At 39.9% G+C, this 18,793-nt stretch overlaps 1 protein-coding gene across 3 annotated transcripts in view; it reads left to right on the forward strand.

Moving 5' to 3' along the window:
- The first annotated feature begins 9,054 nt into the window (after window positions 1-9,054).
- Window positions 9,055-18,793, forward strand: part of LOC134360224 (nuclear distribution protein nudE-like 1) — a 53,589-nt gene continuing 43,850 nt past the window's right edge. For all 3 annotated transcript variants that reach the window (XM_063074302.1, XM_063074300.1, XM_063074301.1), the window contains exon 1: window positions 9,055-9,182. The gene's annotated coding sequence lies outside the window, so the exon portion shown is untranslated. The remainder of the gene's footprint in view (window positions 9,183-18,793) is intronic.

Genomic DNA, 18,793 nt, shown 5'->3' on the forward strand with positions numbered 1-18,793 from the left:
GACGCCGATGCTTTTTTTGCTGGTGGGGGAGGGAAGATTGCTGCTTTGCTTCTGCTTACGCGTGGGGGCGGGGGAGCTGGGGGGAGGGCTTTTGGGTTTTAACATTTAACTGTCACTCATTTTTTGGGGCACTCCTCTGTTTTTGTGGATGGTTGCAAAGAAAAAGAATTTCAGGATGTATATTGTATACCTTTCTCTGACATTAAATGTACCTTCGAAACCTTTGGTACTTGGCTTCACAATCTACCTCATTTTGATTTTGCACTTTATCATTTACCTGCACTGCATTTTATCTGTAGTTTTTATACTTTATTCTGCATTGTTATTGTCTTACCTGATAGTAGGTTAATGTACTCTATAATGATTTGGTCTGTATAAACAGTATGCACAACAAGCCTGTCACTGTATCGTGGTATATGTAACAATAAGAAACCAATATCACTATCAAGTCATGTAGTTGTAAAAGACAGTAGGCCCTGCTGTTTCTATTAAGGAAGCCATCACTCTCAAAAAGCTTGTTCAATATGATCTGCTGTTTTTATTGCCACTGGACAAACCATGATGTCCCAAGTCCCTGATGGAAGAAAGGGATGGTAAAGATGGCAGTTTCCATTTGCCTCAGAAACAAAGGGCTGGGGTGAGGTGGCAGGAAAAGATGTAGAAGAGACTCAGTTGTGGACAGTACGTGCATTAAAGAAAGAGATGGAGATGCACCCACACAAGAGGAAGTACCCAAGTCAAAGGTGTTATGTTTTGTATCTCCAAAACATAAAAACTAATTGCAAGAAAAAGGTGCGTGCCCAGGAAACGTGAGTCTTAGTTTGTTCTTTACTTTCAGTGAGGCGCATATGTATGGTGGCATCATGATGTATGCAATTGATCTATTCCGTACATATAGCCAGTAATGAGTTATTTTAACGAACAAGAATGCTTAATCAAACAATGTATTTCTGATAATACCCAGACACTAACGAAATAGTAGACATAGGTGGAGGTGGATATGGCCCAAGTGCAGAGAGAAGGACACTGAAGTGGGTCGATCGTTCACAGACTTAAATGCGAACAGTATTTTAAGGGAAAAGAAATCAATAAATGCTAGGCCAAACAGAGCCATCAACTAAAACTCTCAAATTGAAGCCTAGTTGCCAACACTGTGGATAAAAGGAACAATAAATGCTACAACAAAAAGGAAGGAGTTAAATACCACCATGACGAAACCGTAATTAACTGACGTGTATTTTCAAGAGCACAACTGCCGAATCTGCTGTGCAACCTGGCTGCGTGGGCGCACATACCCTGTAGCGCAGTCCATGGTTGTGACGTGGAGTGGGAGAGAACGGAACGTCGGGCAAAGGTGTTGGAGGCTGCGTACTCTGCAATTTTCTCTCTCTCTCTCCCTCTCTCTCACATTTTGTGGATGGAAGGTGCTGATGCTTTTTTGCAGAAGTGGGTGAGGTTAGAAAGGGGGGAGTAGGGGGGCTTTTGGGGTTCTAACATTTTGATTGTCACTCATTCTTTGAGGCACTCTTCTGTTTTCGTAGATGTCTGCGAAGAAAAAAGAATTTCAGCATGCACATTGTACTTATGTCTCTGGTATTAAATAGAACTACTATGGACAACACTACTCCCTGCTTAGCTATAAACTCCAACTCAATATAGAATGCACCTCAACTATATGCACGGCATACTATTTAATACAACTACTATATACAGGCATTCACAGCATAGTAAATTTTATATGGTCCCATTCAGGCCTAAAGTAGACATCGAGGGTTGATTTAAAACTTCTTTGTTGCCACCGTTATGTTTTGTAACTCCAAAGCATAAAAATTAATTACAAGAAAAAGACAAGAGCCCAAGAGATGAGAGTCTTAGTTTGTTCTTTACGTTAAGTGAGGTGTGCAAGTATCACGTGGAAGAGTCTTGATGTATACAATTCAGTTATTTTTACCTATAACCCATAATAAATTATATAATCGAACAAAATTTCTTTATCAAACAATATATTTATGATATTACTCAAATACTGCAGAGATATTAAATACACTACAAAGGGGATGACAGGAGAGATGGAGGTGTCCTGTTACACCCAGTGGTTATGTTGATCGGGCACATAATTCACATGCTCAATGCCAGACTCCTAAAACGGACACTCTATTTCAGGCTCTGTCATGGGAAGAGGTTACCAGATATGAGGATGGCTCAAGCCTTTTCAAAGAAAGGCATCGGACTGACTCCTAGCAATCGTTGGTCCATTTCTGGCAAAGGAACATTTGGAATGGCTCTGAGAACCTCAAGGCTATGCATTGAGACACAGAGAGGCCCTGTATAAACAGACAAAGGAACAAGCCACCTTATGAATTACCCACCCTATTGGGCACCCCCAGCCCCATCTGTGGAAGTATCTAACTCATTAGCCATTTCAGTTCCCACAAAGCCAGGTTGAAAGGGATTGCCTAAGAAGAAGAATTGTAGTTGTAAACCAGAGCCTTATAATAGCAGTCATGGAGTTAATTTGGATGGAATCACCAATTAAGGATGAAAATTGCTTGTAAAGGTAGATTTGACAGGAGTTGGGAAGAGTGTACAATTTATCTAGTTCTATTTAATTACAAAAATAGAGTGAATGACTTGAAATTTAAAAGATTATAAATAATTGAACCGATCAGAGCCTTATATCATCTGAAAATTGCCAATGAAGCCAACAAAGTTGCAGTGTGGTCAAGAAAGTTGTAGACTTCAGGAAGATATCAACGTAGTGGGCAAGTGGACAGATGAAAAAGATGACAAAGGAAATTTATTCCTGAGAACTGTGAGATCATGTATCTGCTGAGCACAAGAGATTATAGGATACTGAAGGTATGTTGAATGTACAAGGTGAAAGTAGCAGGTTAGGAGCACAAGAAGGCATAGGAACATTTGCCTTTATTGGGTGAGCCATTATGTATACTGTGTGACGGGATCCTGAATTACCCCTATGAACTGTGCTCATTTACCCCTATTAACTGTGCTTTTGAAAAGACAGAGAGAGTTATTTAACACCAACAACTTGTTCGTAAGAGAGAGAGAGAGACGAAGACTAACTGTTGGACTGTCACTTTAAGACACTGGAAGTAACTTTTGGATTTCTGCTGAATTGGAGATGGCACCAAGCAGCTCGTAAGTTGCTATGGTGACTGAAGGCAGCGTTATTTAATGGACAATTGATGTTATGATTTTCCGGCAGGTTGTTGATACTTCCCAAGGACAGTCGCCTACGTGTGCATTTCTTCCAGAGAGAGAGGAAGGAGGAGTTATTTGAGTGACAGTTGATGCTCGGCACGGGAAGATAAAATAGGAGGTCAGATGATAGACCTCAGAGACATGTTCTGGACACTGAATGAGCATTGTTGTGCCCGCAGAAAAACCGGGTTTTGGAGGATCAATCAGTCGCTCTTGCAGTGGAAGGAGGAAAAGGGGTTGACTGGTGGGGAGTTGTCCATGTGTCCACCCTCACCTGGGGGATAGCTCCACTACAGAAATCCGGTCCCCTTTGCTGAAGTCACAGTCGGTGACTTTTAAAGGATTTCGAAGGACGAGAAGATTGATGGAGTCAGCTCACCTGAAGAGTCAAATCTCTCCCTCTCTCTCTCTCTCTCTCTCCATCACTACTCAACTCAATACCACGAACTGAACTGATCTTTACTCAACATCGTAAGACTGTATCTTTTTACCCCTAGTCTTAAAGAAGCCTGTTTTTTTTCATACATATATTTCCACACTTACTGATATACTTACTTATTGCTAACCTGTTTGATTTATCTACATTTATATTACTGTATTGCGTAGTTACTAATAAATATTATTAGTTAATAGCAATACTGGACTCCAAAGTGTTTTCTATTTCTGCTGGTTCTTTATTCCCATCACAGGGTACGTGACAACCGTAAGATCTTGGAAGCTATGCTGGACCACAGCTTGAGCACTGCATCCATCTTTGTGTAAGAAAGGTCACATCCTGGGTACCATCTTTTCCCCTCATCTTGTTGTCATGTTCTTTGCAAGGGTTAGTCCCCAGGAAAACATGGATGCGATAGCATTAGAAAGGGATTCTCCCTACCATCCATCGGGGACAGTTATCAGGAGTGCTGCATACGCAAGGCCTTTAGTTTTATTAAGGATCCCGCCCAACACTCCAGCATCCTCTTTGACTTTCTACCAACAGGCAGGAGACCACAATGCATAAAAACAAGAACAGTCAGGATGAGAAACAATCTCTTCCCCCAAGCCATAAAGCTTCTGAATTCCTGGTCACATTGTATTCGAAGTATCACTGGTTAATCTTTTCCGTACATTCCAATATTTAAAATTAATGCACTTTAGTTTGTTGTTTATGTATGATTCATCTGTAGATTTTATCTGTACCTTCATAAATTATCATGTGTTATGTGCACTACTGTTCTTTACACCCCAGATCAAAGAAATGGTGTCTTGTTTCTGTATACATTATATGGTTATATATGTTATATACATGTATATAGTTACATAACAATAAACTTGACTTGACTTGAGCAGATGGAGGGGCAGGTAGTGTTGAGGAAGCTGTGAGTTTGCAAACAGTTTAGGAGAATGGGCAAAGAAGTGGCAGAGGGAATATAGTGTAGGGAAGTGTATGGTCATGTACTTTGGTAGAAGGAATAAAGGTGTAAACTATTTTCTAAACAGGAAGAAAGTTCAAAAATCAGAGATGCAAAGAGACTTGCAGCATTTCCTACTGGGGGGGGGGTCCACAGACCCTTTCCTTAAAGGTATTGATCCATGGCATGAAACCAGTTGCAACCCCCTTCCCTCAGAATAGAGGGTTATCTGTTTAAAACAGTGATAAAATTTCTTTGGCCAGATGGTGGTGAATCTGTGCAACTCATTGCCACAGATGGCTGTGGAGGCCAAGTCAATGGGTGTACTTAAAAGCAGAGGTTGATAGATTCTTGATTAACCAAGATGTCAAAGGTTATAGGGAGAAGCAGGAAAATGGGGCTGAGAGGGATAATATATCAGCTATGATGGAATGGCGAAATAAACTTCATAATTCTACTTCTATATCTTATGGTGTTATGGATTTATGAAATGAATTGATCTGAATGAATGATGTCCAAGATAAATTTTCACCATATCTTGGAACTTGTAACAATAATAAACCAATTAACTGAACCTAGTGGTTTGCTGTGTCATATCAGAGGGCAGAAAAGTTCACCAATCATATCAGTGGTTCTAGATTCACATGCTGATGAGACTTGAATAAGGACTGGCAGGATTCCTTCCCTGATGGACATCACGGAATCTGATGAGTTTGTACAACAAAAGACTTACCCTTTTTCAAACTGAAGATTTAATTAATTGAATTTACATTTCCTCTGTTTTGTAACTTCAAAATATTGAATTGAATCAAAGGAATATATGGGAGTCTGAAATATGGCAGCACCTGGTCCATAGTTTTCTGGCAGAGTGCAGGTACACAGCCACTCCAAAAATAAGCTATTATAGCAATAAAACCCTTCCTGAGTGTGTTTAGTGAGAAGCAATTTGGACTCTTCTTCCATCTTCATTTGCAAGTAGGCTCCAGCTAACTACTTTGATGAAGTGCTTTCCTCCAGAAAGGTTTGCAAAGATATCCTCTTTCCTGAGCAGAGGGTATTGATCTACTTCCAATACTGGGGTTGTTGGTAATCTTAAAATCACCACAGCCTGATAGACCCAATCTTCTTGGCTACTGGGAGCACTGGCATTGCCCACAGGCTCCACTCAACCTTCGAAAGAATTCCTTAAGCCTCCATGCAATCTAGCTCACTGGCTACTTTATCGTGGAACCGGATGTGGCATTCCAAAACTTGGGTGCTGCATTTTCATTTAGCACTATTTTACCCTTGATGTGTTTGAGTTTTTCAATGCCGTCCCTGAACACCGTTTTAAATTCATTTTTAGATAGCTTCATTGTAGGGGATTTGGCATGCAAATTGAGGATGGATCTCCAATCAAGCTGTATTTGTCTCAGTCAATCATGACCCCACAATGCTGGTCCTCCTGCTCTTACCACATTCAAGTCTAATGTGGCTTGTTGGTTGTTGTATGAATACTATTCCCACAGGAGCTCTCTTTTTTTCCTAGCATAAGCTGGATATCTGCAGGCTTCAGTTTGGTATCTTTGAAATGCTGTTCATACTCATTTCGTGGAATGACTGAAACGGCTGAACCAGCATCTAACTACATATTAATTAATTTGTCATTCACTTCTGGTATATGTCATATTTCTTGTTGTCTACTGTTAGCTTCCACATGTAAATATCAAAGCTCACAGTCCTGTGGCAAGCTCATTATTATCAGATTTTTCAACAATAGCATGCATATTAGTAGACTCAGAAACACAAGAACATCTGCAGATGCTGGAGAAGGGTTTTGCCCTGAAACATCAACTGTTTATTCTTTTCCACATATGCAGCCTGCCCTGCTGGGCCACTCCAGCATTTTTTGTGTGTTGCATTCAGATTAGTGCTCTTTTTGAACACAAAATAATCTGCAGATGCTGGGACCAAAGCAACACTCACAACACATTGGAGGAACTCAGCAGGTCGGGCAGCATCCATGGAAACGATGAGTCGACGTTTCGGGTTGGAACCCTTCGTCAGGACTGAAGAGGGAAGGGGCAAAGGCCCTATAAAGAAGGTGGGGGAGGGTTGGAATATAAATCATCTTTCCAACCCTCCCCCACCTTCTTTATAGGGCCTCTGCCCCTTCCCTCTTCAGTCCCAACGAAGGGTTCCGGCCCGAAACATCGACTCTTCGTTTCCACAGATGCTGCCAGACCTGCTGAGTTCCTCCAGCGTGTTGTGAGTGCTCTTTTTGAAACTGCAGCTTGACTTTTTAGCCTTTTCCCTTCCACATGTTCTCTATTTGTCTGCCCAAATGCTCTTCGTATGCGTCCTACTTTGTTGCATTTTCTGCAAGTTTCACCTTTAAATTGGCATTGGTGTACTGAACGTAAGCTCCTGCAACAGTGGAAACAGTTTTTTTTCAGCCAGCCAGGTTTCTGTTTAGACGTTGCCATTTTGCTCACACTCACGTTCATTCCTAACTGCAACTCAACTGAATCTCTGACTGCTGTTTCCATTGATTTTTGTTGTTGTTCCTCTTCACACCTTGCAGTGCAATGGGCAGCTGACTTGTATTTGTCTGTTTTTTTACAAGGCCTAATTGCTAGCTTGATGCTCAATCCAACATGGATGGAAAATGTGTTAAGTGTTGGCCAGATTGCCTCAAAGTTGGTAGGGATGCCACTACACCACCAGCCAGCAAATTTCCATTGGTACACCAATTTCAATTGCTCTTTTGAATATGAACTGTGCTTCACTTAGGAGCTGTTTTTGAATGCTTTCTTGTAAAATGCCACAAAACAATACCATATTTCAGTGTATCATTAAGCCAATCACTGAACTGAAGATGCTTGGACAATTTAAAATCAGCAGCCACAATGGTAACACAATTTGATTAGTCAGGCCAGTTTCTGTTTAGATTTTGCAATTTTGTTCATTTTCACTTTCATTTGTAACTGCAACTCAATTGCGCCTCTCTGCTGTTTCGATTGATACAGCTATTTCAACTGTTCTTTTAAATGTAAGTTGTGCCATTTTTGATTGCTTTAATGTAAGACTCCACAAACTAAACAATCTCTCAATGCATCATTAAGCCCACCATTGAACTGACAATGCTCAGTCTCTGCAATTCAATCATGTACACTGAAATGGAATCCCGTTCCTTTTGATTCTACTTATGGAACCTAAAGCATTCTGCAATGAACAATGGTTTTGATTCTAAATGTCCCTGTGTTACTTACATAACATCAGCAAAGCTGGTATCTACTGGTTTGGTTGGAGCAGTCAAAATTCAAAGCAAAATGTACACATTTAAACCCAATGCAATCAGCAAAATTGGTACTTAATTCTCATTGGCTATTTAATTTGCTACAAAATACTGTTCAATTAGCTCAGTGTACATATTCCAGTTATCCTTTGTGTAATCAGACATATCAATTTTTACAACAGAGCCAGCCATTGCTGCTCTTTTTTTATGATTATTATCATCTAGTACTCAGTCTTTATGAACCCTTGACTTCTTTGTGTTCTGACTTGTTTTTAGTACTCATTTGTGTCTTTCCTTCCGAAGAACACGTTCTGCTCTGCCTTTTTTAACACGCAGTGCTGGGCTGAATCTCTGCATGTGCCGGGCTGAGTTTTTCTCACTCGCCATTCCTGGCTGTGCTCTTTTTTCAGTTTGAATGTCTCGCTGCACCTCAACAGGTCAGTAGCCATCTTAGGTTTGTTTTAAAAATTGCTCATCTACAGAGTTATGTTTTGTAACTTCTAAACATTTAAGCTAATTCAAAAGACACAGTGGTCCAAACTGTGAGTCTGACCTCATGTTTACTTAAAGCAAGGCGTGCATGTATCACGTGGTAGCAATTCGCATATTTATACATATAACCTGCAACGAATTATGAATAAGAATGCTTAATCAAGATCACTCAAATGTTATTTAAATAATATACACATTCCCTAGTCAGCATCATAGATTCAAAACTGTGTACCCAGATGAGATCCAGGAGTCTGGATTCTAGTTTTGGTAACATAATCAGTTTGCTATACAGTATGCCCCCTTAGAGAAATTTGGTTTGTTTATCTTTAGCGCCCGACAGTCACAAGTGCTGTAACTTGCAAGTGAAGCATGAGCAGCAGAAAAGTACCGAGGTTCAGGAAACAGTACCGCCACAAAATCATATGTCGGTGCATTCCCATCGGTGACTAAGTCGGAACAAAATATAGGGAAGATAAAGACTTATTTTGGAACTGATGTCATCCACAGAAATAGCTGCTGACAAATGACTGGAAGGAAACCGAGCTCGTCTGTGGAAGCACGCCAGGATACAGCCATTATGACGTAAATTGATGATGGGCGGCTGGTGACGCGCGCGACAGAGACAGGGCTCGCGGAGGCGCGCCTGCGCCGTCTCCCGCACAATGAAGCTGGAGCGGAAGTGATGCGCGGACAGGAAACTAGCGCCGAGCTGGGGCGAGAGAGCTGGTGATGGCGTGGGTGAGGTGCTGACGTCGGTAGGGACGAGACGCGGCGGATTTCGTACCGGAGATGTGCAGGTAGGAATTGGCGGGGCAGAATCTCGCGTTTCAGCGTTGGCAGCCGGGACTGTCGCGGCTCCCCGTTACCGGTGACAGCTGGAGTTGCCACGTCCTTTTTATCCTGGGGGGTGGGAGAGCGGACGCCGGCTCGCCGCTTCCCTAACACCCGGTGTTGACGGGCCCGATCTCCCTGAGGGCTGTCCGCCGTCTGGTAAAGTCGGGCACCCGGCGAGGGGGAGGTTATTGTGTGTGAGGGGCGTGGGGGTAAAAGAAAACCGACTCAGACCTGAGGTACGCCCCCTTCAGCTAGGGCCCCTCGCTTCTCGAGATTGCCGATTGGCTGAGGCTTGCCGGCTCGGAGCCAATTGGCTGCTTCGCCTGTCAATGAAGGTGGTTGTTTTGTCGTTGGGGACTCGCCGTACTTGGGCTGTTGTCGCTTCCAAGTCCCGAGCTGGTCAGAATTAGAGCCCCCACTGTGTTGTATACCTTCCGACTGGACGGCATATACTGTTTGCAATGAAAGTGTAAACATTGATCATTTCTGACCAAGCTCCTCGTTTGCAGTCAGTCTCTCCTCTTTCTCCGACCTTGGAGCTTTTGATCTGATTGTAGAGTGCGGAAAGTCATACCGGTTTTACCGCAAAATTGAAGTTGCCTATTAGAACTTCTGTTCATGTATTTTAATTGGAAATCGTGGTAAAACAGCAGATGTGTGTCACGTTAGCTTTAGTTTATTGGTGACATAGAGCATTTCGGTGTACAGGATACTCCCAGAAAGATGCATCCGGATTCTGTAAGTAGTTAATTGTATATTGGCCTATGGTTCAATATAATTGTATACAATTATCAATTTGCCACAGTAATAATGACGGATGAAGGTGCACGTATGTTTTAGGTGATTTCTATAGAATCCTGAACCTTGTTCCTTGGATATAGTTTTGAAACTCTTGAATAGCCTCGATAGAATGGATGTGGAGAGGATGTTTCCTGTGGTGGGTGAGTCCAAGACCAGAAGACACAGCCTCAGAATAGAAGAGCATCCTTTTAGAACGGAGATGAAGAAGAATTTCTTGAGCCAGAGAGTGGTGAATCTATGGAATTCTTTGCCCTGGGTGACTGTGGCGACCATGTCATTGGGTATTTTACCCTTGTCATTGGATATATTTAAGGCAGACGTTGATAGATTCTTGATTGATTAGGGCACGAAGGGGCACGGGTAGAGCAGACTTGATTGGCCAAATAGCCTCATTCTGCTCCTGTATGTTATGATCTGTGTGGTTTGAGAATAAGACTGATTTTAGTAAAGGGAGCCTCCAATGGCTTGGAGGCTTTGAACAGCTCTTTTAAATAGGTGTGCTGTTCACTTTACAGGAAGAACACAGCAGCAGATTGTACCCTAATTTCTAAATTAGTTCCCAAAGTATTTGCTTTGTATTCACTAATAAACAAAAGCGGGCTTATTTTATTTTATTTTTAGAAGTAATTTGAAGAATCACACAGTACAGTCTGAGTTTTAGTTTGACCAGGATGCCATCCATAATGTTGATATTTTGAAGTTGCACAGACATACTTCAACTTTCTTGCTTGATATTAATGTTAAAACTGATCACTGCCTATTCCTCCATTCTTATGCATGATGTATTCCAATGCAATATCAGATTTAAACAGGTGATTATAATATTTACTGGAAAATATTGTGCAGTCAGTTCTGTGATTTTTTTTTATCGGGAGACTAGCCAGCAATCATATTCAAAATGTTTTTATTTTTCAAAATTACATGACAAATACACTATTTGTTGCTGAATGGCAAAAGAGAGAAGTGACCATCATCAACATTCTTGTACAGCACTTCATATTGCCTGTTTTTCCAGTCAATTAATTTATTTGCTAGATGCTTGTACCAATAGCTTTTTGTTGATGAACTTGCATTGTTAGATAATTCTGTTGCTGTTACATTATTTTTAGTTTTATCAATGATTCAAATACAGTAGTGATAATGAAATGTAATTGATTTATTATTGTCAGGTACTGATGTACAGTGAACCACTTGTATGCTGTTCCTACAGATCAATTTATTACACAGTGCATTAAGGTAGTACACGATGAACCAATAAAGTGTTATACTAACTGAGAGTGCAATGCCGATAGACAAAAAGGTGCAAGATAGTGTAGTGATTAGTGTGAAACTATTACAACAATGAGATTTCTGCAGTTCGGCATTCAATTCCAGTGCCATCTGTAAGGAGTCTGTATGTCCTCCCAGTGGAGTCTGTATGTCCTCCCAGTGGTATACATGGGTTTTCCCCAGATGTTTCGGTCTCGTTATCTATTTATTGATTGTGAAATAGGCACTTCCAGCACTTCGAGCCATACCACCCAGCAATCCTCCAATTTAATCCTAGCCTAGTCCTAGTCATGGAACAATTTACAATGACCATTTAACCTACCAACCAGTAGGCTTTGGTTTGTGGGAGGAAACAGGAGCACCCGGAGGAAACCCATGCGGTCGCGGGGAGAATGTACAGACTCCTTGCAGGCAGCAGCAGGAATTGAACCCCATGTCACCTGCACTGTAAAGCATTGTGCTAACCAACACACTACTGTTTCCTCCCACAGTTAAACGATGTACTGGCTAGGTTAATTGGTCATTGTAGGTTGAGCTGTGATCAGTTTAGGATTCATCAGATTTGTTGGGAGTAGGTGGGGCAGCATGACTCGAGAGCTTAGTCTGCTGTATCGCTAAATAAATAAAAGTAAGGGTCATAATGAGGTAAGTTGTGAGGTCAAGATTCCATTTTATCTCACTAGGGAACCACTCTATGGTCTTTTAACAGTTTTAAGGAAATATGAGAAGTGATGGAAGTTACTAATTTTAGAATTATGATATTTGGTAATTTAACAAAGAATAAAATACACAGTGCTTTCAATGTTCATACTTTTGTGTCATGTCACTTGAGTTTGCTGTATTCTGATTTACCTTTTGTCCTTTGAAGCCCGTAACATCTACTTGACATGTTCCAATGGTGATAAACCTTAGCAAAGAATCAAGTCAACGTAATTTGGCCTTTTGTATATGATACAGTTGTACACATACCATGCAAATGAAGTAAAATGAACATTTAGTTTAATTTTTCAAAAAAAGGAAAGTAGTCATCAGGTATGCTTTGAATTGTCTTTGTTTTATAAGAATTCTGATAAATATTGGAAAGTAAATGATTGGAATAAGTATAATGAATGCCGTACGCAACTTCCTGTGTCAACTCATTTATTGTTGGTATGGAAACTGTAGCCAGCATGGTTTCATAAACATAAATGTGGTAAAAAAGGACTTCACTCTAAGATGTTTGCTATAGTTGTTTAGATGTTTTGTATATAAAACAAAGACAATTCAAAGCATACCTGATCATGTATCTTAAACTGGAAGCAATCTTTAAAATGGTTTATGGAGTTAACTGTGGGGGGGGGGAGCAAAATGCTCTGCATTTAAGGATATAAATGGCCATTTTTTCAAGTTATTGATAGTTGTGTAAAAATACACATTCCTCTATTCTTGATATAGTCAGTGGACACCTACAGTCTCTTCTGCACAGATTCATGATGTGTCCAGTTAAAAGATGCAAAGTTCGTGTAATTGTATACCTTCCTTCCATACTCCATCTTTTTTATGATACCATTTAAGATTTGGAGTTAAAAGGACTCAAGTTACTGCTTTAGTGTTTTGTGTTTAATACATGAAAAAGTGTTCAGTTTTTAAAACTGTTTATCTGCTCTCAGAACTCTCATCAAACTTACAGCTGGCAACAGGGACAGTTTTGTTCAGGCTTTGAACTTTCGCTACTTTGCTGTTAAACACCATTGACAACTGTGAAGGCTGTCTTTTCAATTATTCTTCAGATTATTGACTGCAATGGCTATTCTCTCTTGCAGCAATTAAATTGCATTTCACCATATGCACCCTTGAGTAATGTTTTATTGAGATTGGTGAGAATAGCTCAACATTAATTACCCTCCTGCAGTGTGAAATAATATCTATCACAGCTGCAAAATATAGATGAATGAAACTTGCAATGTAGTATAGTTGTTAACATTGAACATAAAGCTTGGACTATAGTCTGTTGGAGAATAATTTTTAATAGGCTGTAAACGCAACTGAATTTGAATTAAATTTTTTACAGTTTGTTAATAGGCTAGGTAAAAAAAATTACTCAGGAAATAATATAAATTCTTTCAGTAAAGCATGGTCATTCAAATATACATTTTTGTATTCTCCCCTGTGATCTTCAGTAGACTGTTTTCAGTATTATTTCGGTTGAACTCTTGAGAAAATTCACATGAACCTAACAATATGAGTACATTGTAGGCAGTGGTATTCAGTCTGCTTCACTAAGATTATACTGATCTACAATCTCAATACTACCTTTCCACACATTCCAAATGCTTTTATTCCTTTGTTTTGTTTTTAAAATGGTCATTGTCTTGAAAATTCTTAATGGTTAAGTATCAATTGAAGCACTAAATTCCAAATATTGACAACCTGTTGAGGGAGCAAATTTTCCCTCATTTCTATCCTATGTGATCAGCTATATATTCTTATTTCCCGCCACACATTTCTGGATATGCCAGCGGTTAGAATTAACCCCGTGGTATCAATTCAATGAAGTCCAATCAGAATTTTGAAATCATTTGGTCCTTTGTATCACACACAAAATGCTGGAAGAACTCAGCAAGTCAGGTAGCATCTATCAAGAATGATGGCTAATTTGTTGAGTTTCTCCAGCATCTGCAGAATCTCCTGTGTTGCCATATATTTATGCTTCTTTTTCACTGGTTAATCCCTGCCAGTTTATTTGTTCCTTAGCCATGTAAGTATGTTCATTTCTTTAGTGCAGTTAATAAGTCTGTTTCACTATTTTGGGCATTCCTAATCACAACAACTCATTGAATAGACATAATGATTCTGAAGGACAAATTGGAATTGTTTCTGGAGCCAAGATGTCATGGAAAGAACTAATTAAAACTGTTATGTGTTCATTTTGATTCATAGTGAAAATATTTAATTTTTGAATTTATGCTGTAGTTTTAATCTAACATCAATTAAATGTCCAGGTTTGAATAATTATAATGTATTATACTTTAGAAGTTTTAACCTATTAAAATTTTGACTATCAAATTAATTTTATACATATTGAAATAAAAATTGACTTCAATGAATTATGCTATTTTTCAAATTACTTATGGTTATAATTGCATTAAGAACTGAGCAGATCACTGATGCATTATTGGATTTATTGCAGTTGGGAATTAAAAATGTTGCCTGATGGATAGCAACAGAGCAGGCAGAGATAACAAATTTAGGTAAACTAATAAACACTTAATATATGGATGAAAATGAGGTACACCAATAAGTTGTGAGATAAACAAGGATACCAGAGCAGACAATGTTGAAATAGTGCCGTTTAATGAAAGTCAAGAAGAGAACTGTTCTGCTTTGAACATTATGCTATGTACATTGCTTGGTGAGGCGATGGTCCAATAAAAAGGAAGAATTATCATAGATTCCCCTTGACACTAACACAGATGATCTAGTGATGTGTATGCACTTGCCAGATATGGAAAGATTTCATCACTGCCCAAATACCAGATTGCCTTATCACCTGACTTTCCTTCTAATTATTCCTGTATTTCCATGGAAAAAAACTCCCCCAAGAATTGAAGCCTGTAAGTAAATATATTAATTCGGTTATGTACAGGTTTTGAAATTTCTGAAGCTCATAAACAACAGATTCTATGTTTGCATACATTTCAGAATGCACTTTCCATAAGACACTTGTTTCTAACCCTCTTATTATTTTAGTTTGAGGAATAAGTAACAGTGGAGCATACCGTACCTTGCAAATGTCTTAGGCACGTGTTAGAAAATTTGTAAAGTGAAGATGTTTTCAAATATAATGAAATGAAAGGCTTCTAAATAACAAAAAATTACTACAGAGAGCAGTAAACAGTAAAAAAAAATTATTTAAATAATTATTAATATTTGGTGTGACCATACATTGCCTTTAAAACTGCATCAATTCTCTTGAGTACACTTTCTTATAAAATCGGCTAGTTAAATTGTTTCAAACATCTTGGAGAACTTGCCACAGTTCTTCTGCAGATTTTGGCTATCTCACTTGCTGTTTGGGATTACCTGGAGAGACAGAAGCCTCAATGATGTTGAGGTCAGAGCTCTGTAGAGGCTGTACCATCTGTTGCAGAACTCCTTGTTTTTCATTTCACTGAAGAGTTTGACTTTTCCATGAAGACCACTTCTGACAAGACATCTTCAGACGATACTTGGGTTCCAGTGGTTTCTGTGAGTTCAGAGTTGATAGCAGTGCTGGACATCTTCCAACTTAGAAAACAGTTTAGTTTTATATACAGTCGGCCCTCCTTATCCGCGAGGGATTGGTTCCAGGACCCCTCATGAATACCAAAAAACGCGGATGCTCAAGTCTCTTATTCAGTCTGTATAAATGCGGTGGACCTTATTTACCCTGTCTCAATGCGGTGGACATTAGGACCCAGCGGCGGAGCTCTGAATCCACAGTGTTTCTGTTCACGAAAATAATCATGATCGCGATTTAAAATAAAGTGGAAATAATAGTGTGTGGAAAGAGGTGAAACGCCGTCGGTCATTGGAAAAGCATTAGGCTACAGTTGGTCAACAATCGGAACAATTTTAAAGGATAAAGTGAGAAAAGCCCTGCCCCGATGAAAGCTACAATTATTACTAGGCAACGCAGTGGTTTAATTATTGGGTTTTGGGTTTATGATCTTCCACATCAAGCCGACACAGATGGAGAGCGCGCTCGGGAGCAGTCTGTCACTGGATCGAACTCGGGAATTTCCGTTCCTGAGCCAGCGCTGAAACATCGTTTCTTAAGTGTTTTATATGCATAGAAGGTAAAATATATACTATATACTAAGATAAACGTTTGACTAACTGACGCTAAATAATACCGGATGTACCTGTTCCGACTTACTTAGTAAGAGAACTTACGTTTTTTTTCGATCCCGATCCACGATAACCTACGCACATCCTCCCGTATACTTTAAATCATCTCTAGATTACTTATAATACCTAATACAATGTAAATGCTATGTAAAATAGTTGTTATACTGCATTGTTTAGGAAATAATGACAAGAAAAAAAGTGTACGTGTTCGAACAACAAGTGCTGGAAGAGCACTTCCAGGTTTTCTCGTTTCGCGGTTGGTTGAATTCGCGCATGCAGAACTCGCAGATAAGGAGGGCCAACTGTATTTCTCTTCAGCTGCACTCAGTTTTCGTGGATGACCACTGCATTTCTAGTCTTCTACCTTGCCCATTTCTTTGTGCTTCTTTAGAATATCTCAGTCAGTAAATCTTGAAACTCCCATCTAGCACAAAGTTTCTGCTTGAGAGAGACCTTGCTAATTAAGGAAGACCACCTTGTTGTGTTCGTTGTTATGCACACTCATGCCATGGTGTAAGAGTTAATGATTTGAAGTTTAAACTGTTAGATCTGCCATACCCTCACCTTTTAGTTTGGTTGTCCTTCACCCATTTTGATTTCTTCTACATGCATTTCTGTTTCAGTTAATGAGTTTAGTTCACAAAGACTCATTATGTCATTGATCATTAGTATCCTGTTTGTTATGTTTGTAGGTATATAGCCTCGAGCATAATTAAACAAAGAATCAAGTTTTATTTGAAAAGTGGTCTATTATTAATATTTTACTTTAATAAAGTACAATAATTTGTTAAACATTAATTTTTTTGAAAATGAGTTTTTGGAAATTTATTTGGAAATTTTATATAAAAAATCAGGATGCCTAAGACTCTTGCACAATATTGTATATTGCCATTTTTTTTAAAGTTGTTTTAAAATTGATAAGAAATCATGCAGATGTTCTGTTTTTGGAAACCTAGATGGAAACAGAAAACTTACAGCACAGTATAGGCCCTTCGGCCCACAATGCTGTGCCGAATGTGTACTTACTTCAGAAATTACCTCGGGTTACCCATAGCCCTCTATTTTTCTAAGCTCCGTGTACCTATACAGGAGTCTCTTAAAAGACCCGATTCATATCCGTCTCCACCACCATCGTCAGCAGCCCATTCCACGCACTCACCACTCCCTGCGTTTTTAAAAAAAAAACTTGCCCTTGACATCTCCTCTGTACCTATTTCCAAGCACCTTAAAACTGTACCCTCTCGTGTTAGCCATTTCAGCCCTGGGGAAGAAGCCTCTGACTATCCACATGATCAATGCCTCTTGTAATCTTATACACCTCTATCAGGTCACCTCTCATCCTCCATTGCTCCAAGGAGAAAAGGCCGAGTTCACTCAACCTATTCTCATAAGTCATGCTCCCCAATCCAGGCAACATCCTTGTAAATCTCCTCTACACCCTTTCTATGGTTTCCACATTCTTCCTGTAGTGAGGTGACTAGAACTGAGCATTGTACTCCAAATGGGGTCTGACCAGGGTCCTATATGGCTGTAACATTATCTCTTGGCTCTTGAACTCAATCCCACGGTTGATGAAGGCTAATGCACCATATGCCTTCTTAACCAGACAGTTAAGCAGCACATCAACTTTGAGTGTCCTGTGGAGTCAGACCCTAAGATCCCTCTGATCCTCCAGACTGCCAAGAGTCTCACCATTAATACTATATTCTATCATCATATTTGACCTAACCAAAATGATCCACCTCACACTTATCTGGGTTGAACTCCATCTGCCACTTCTTGCCCAATTTTGCATCCAATCACTGTCCCACTGTAACCTCTGACAGCCCTCCACTCTGTCGACAACACCCCCAACCTTTGTGTCAACAACAAATTTATTAACCCATCCTCCACTTCCTTATCCAGGTCATTTATAAAAATCATGAAGAGAAGGGGTCCCAGAACAGATCCCTGAGGCACACCACTGGTCACTGACCTCCATGTAGAATATGACCCGTCTACAACCACTCCTTGCCTTCTGTGGGCAAGCCAATTCTGGATCCAGAAAGCAAGGTCCCCTTGGATCCTATGCCTCCCTACTTTCTCAAGCCTTATATGGAGTACCTTATCAAATGCCTTGCTGAAATCCATACACACTATCTACTACTCTACCTTCATCAATGTGTTTAGTCACATCCTCAAAAAATTCAATCAGGCTCGTAAGGCACGACCTGCCTTTGACAACGCCATGCTGACTATTTCTAATAGTATTATGCCTCTTCAGATGTTCATAAATCCTGCCTCTCAAGATCTTCTCCATCAACTTACCAACCACTGAAGTAAGACTCACTGGTCTGTAATTTCCTGGGCTATCTCTACTCTCTTTCTTGAATAAGGGAACGACATCTGCAACTTCCAATCCTCCAGAACCTCTCACGTCCCCATTGATGATGCAAAGATCATTGCCAGAGGCTCAGCAATTTCCTCTCCCATGGTAGCCTGGGGTATATCTTGTCTGGTCCCGGTGACTTATCCAACTTCATGCTTTCCAAAAGCTCCAGTACATCCTTTTCCTTAATATCTATATGCTCAAGCTTTTCATTCTGCTGTAAGTCATCCCTACAATCGCCAGGCTCCTTTTCCGTAGTGAATACTG

The sequence above is a fragment of the Mobula hypostoma genome, chromosome 22 (genome assembly GCF_963921235.1).
Source record: "Mobula hypostoma chromosome 22, sMobHyp1.1, whole genome shotgun sequence".
Lineage (NCBI taxonomy): Eukaryota > Metazoa > Chordata > Chondrichthyes > Myliobatiformes > Myliobatidae > Mobula > Mobula hypostoma.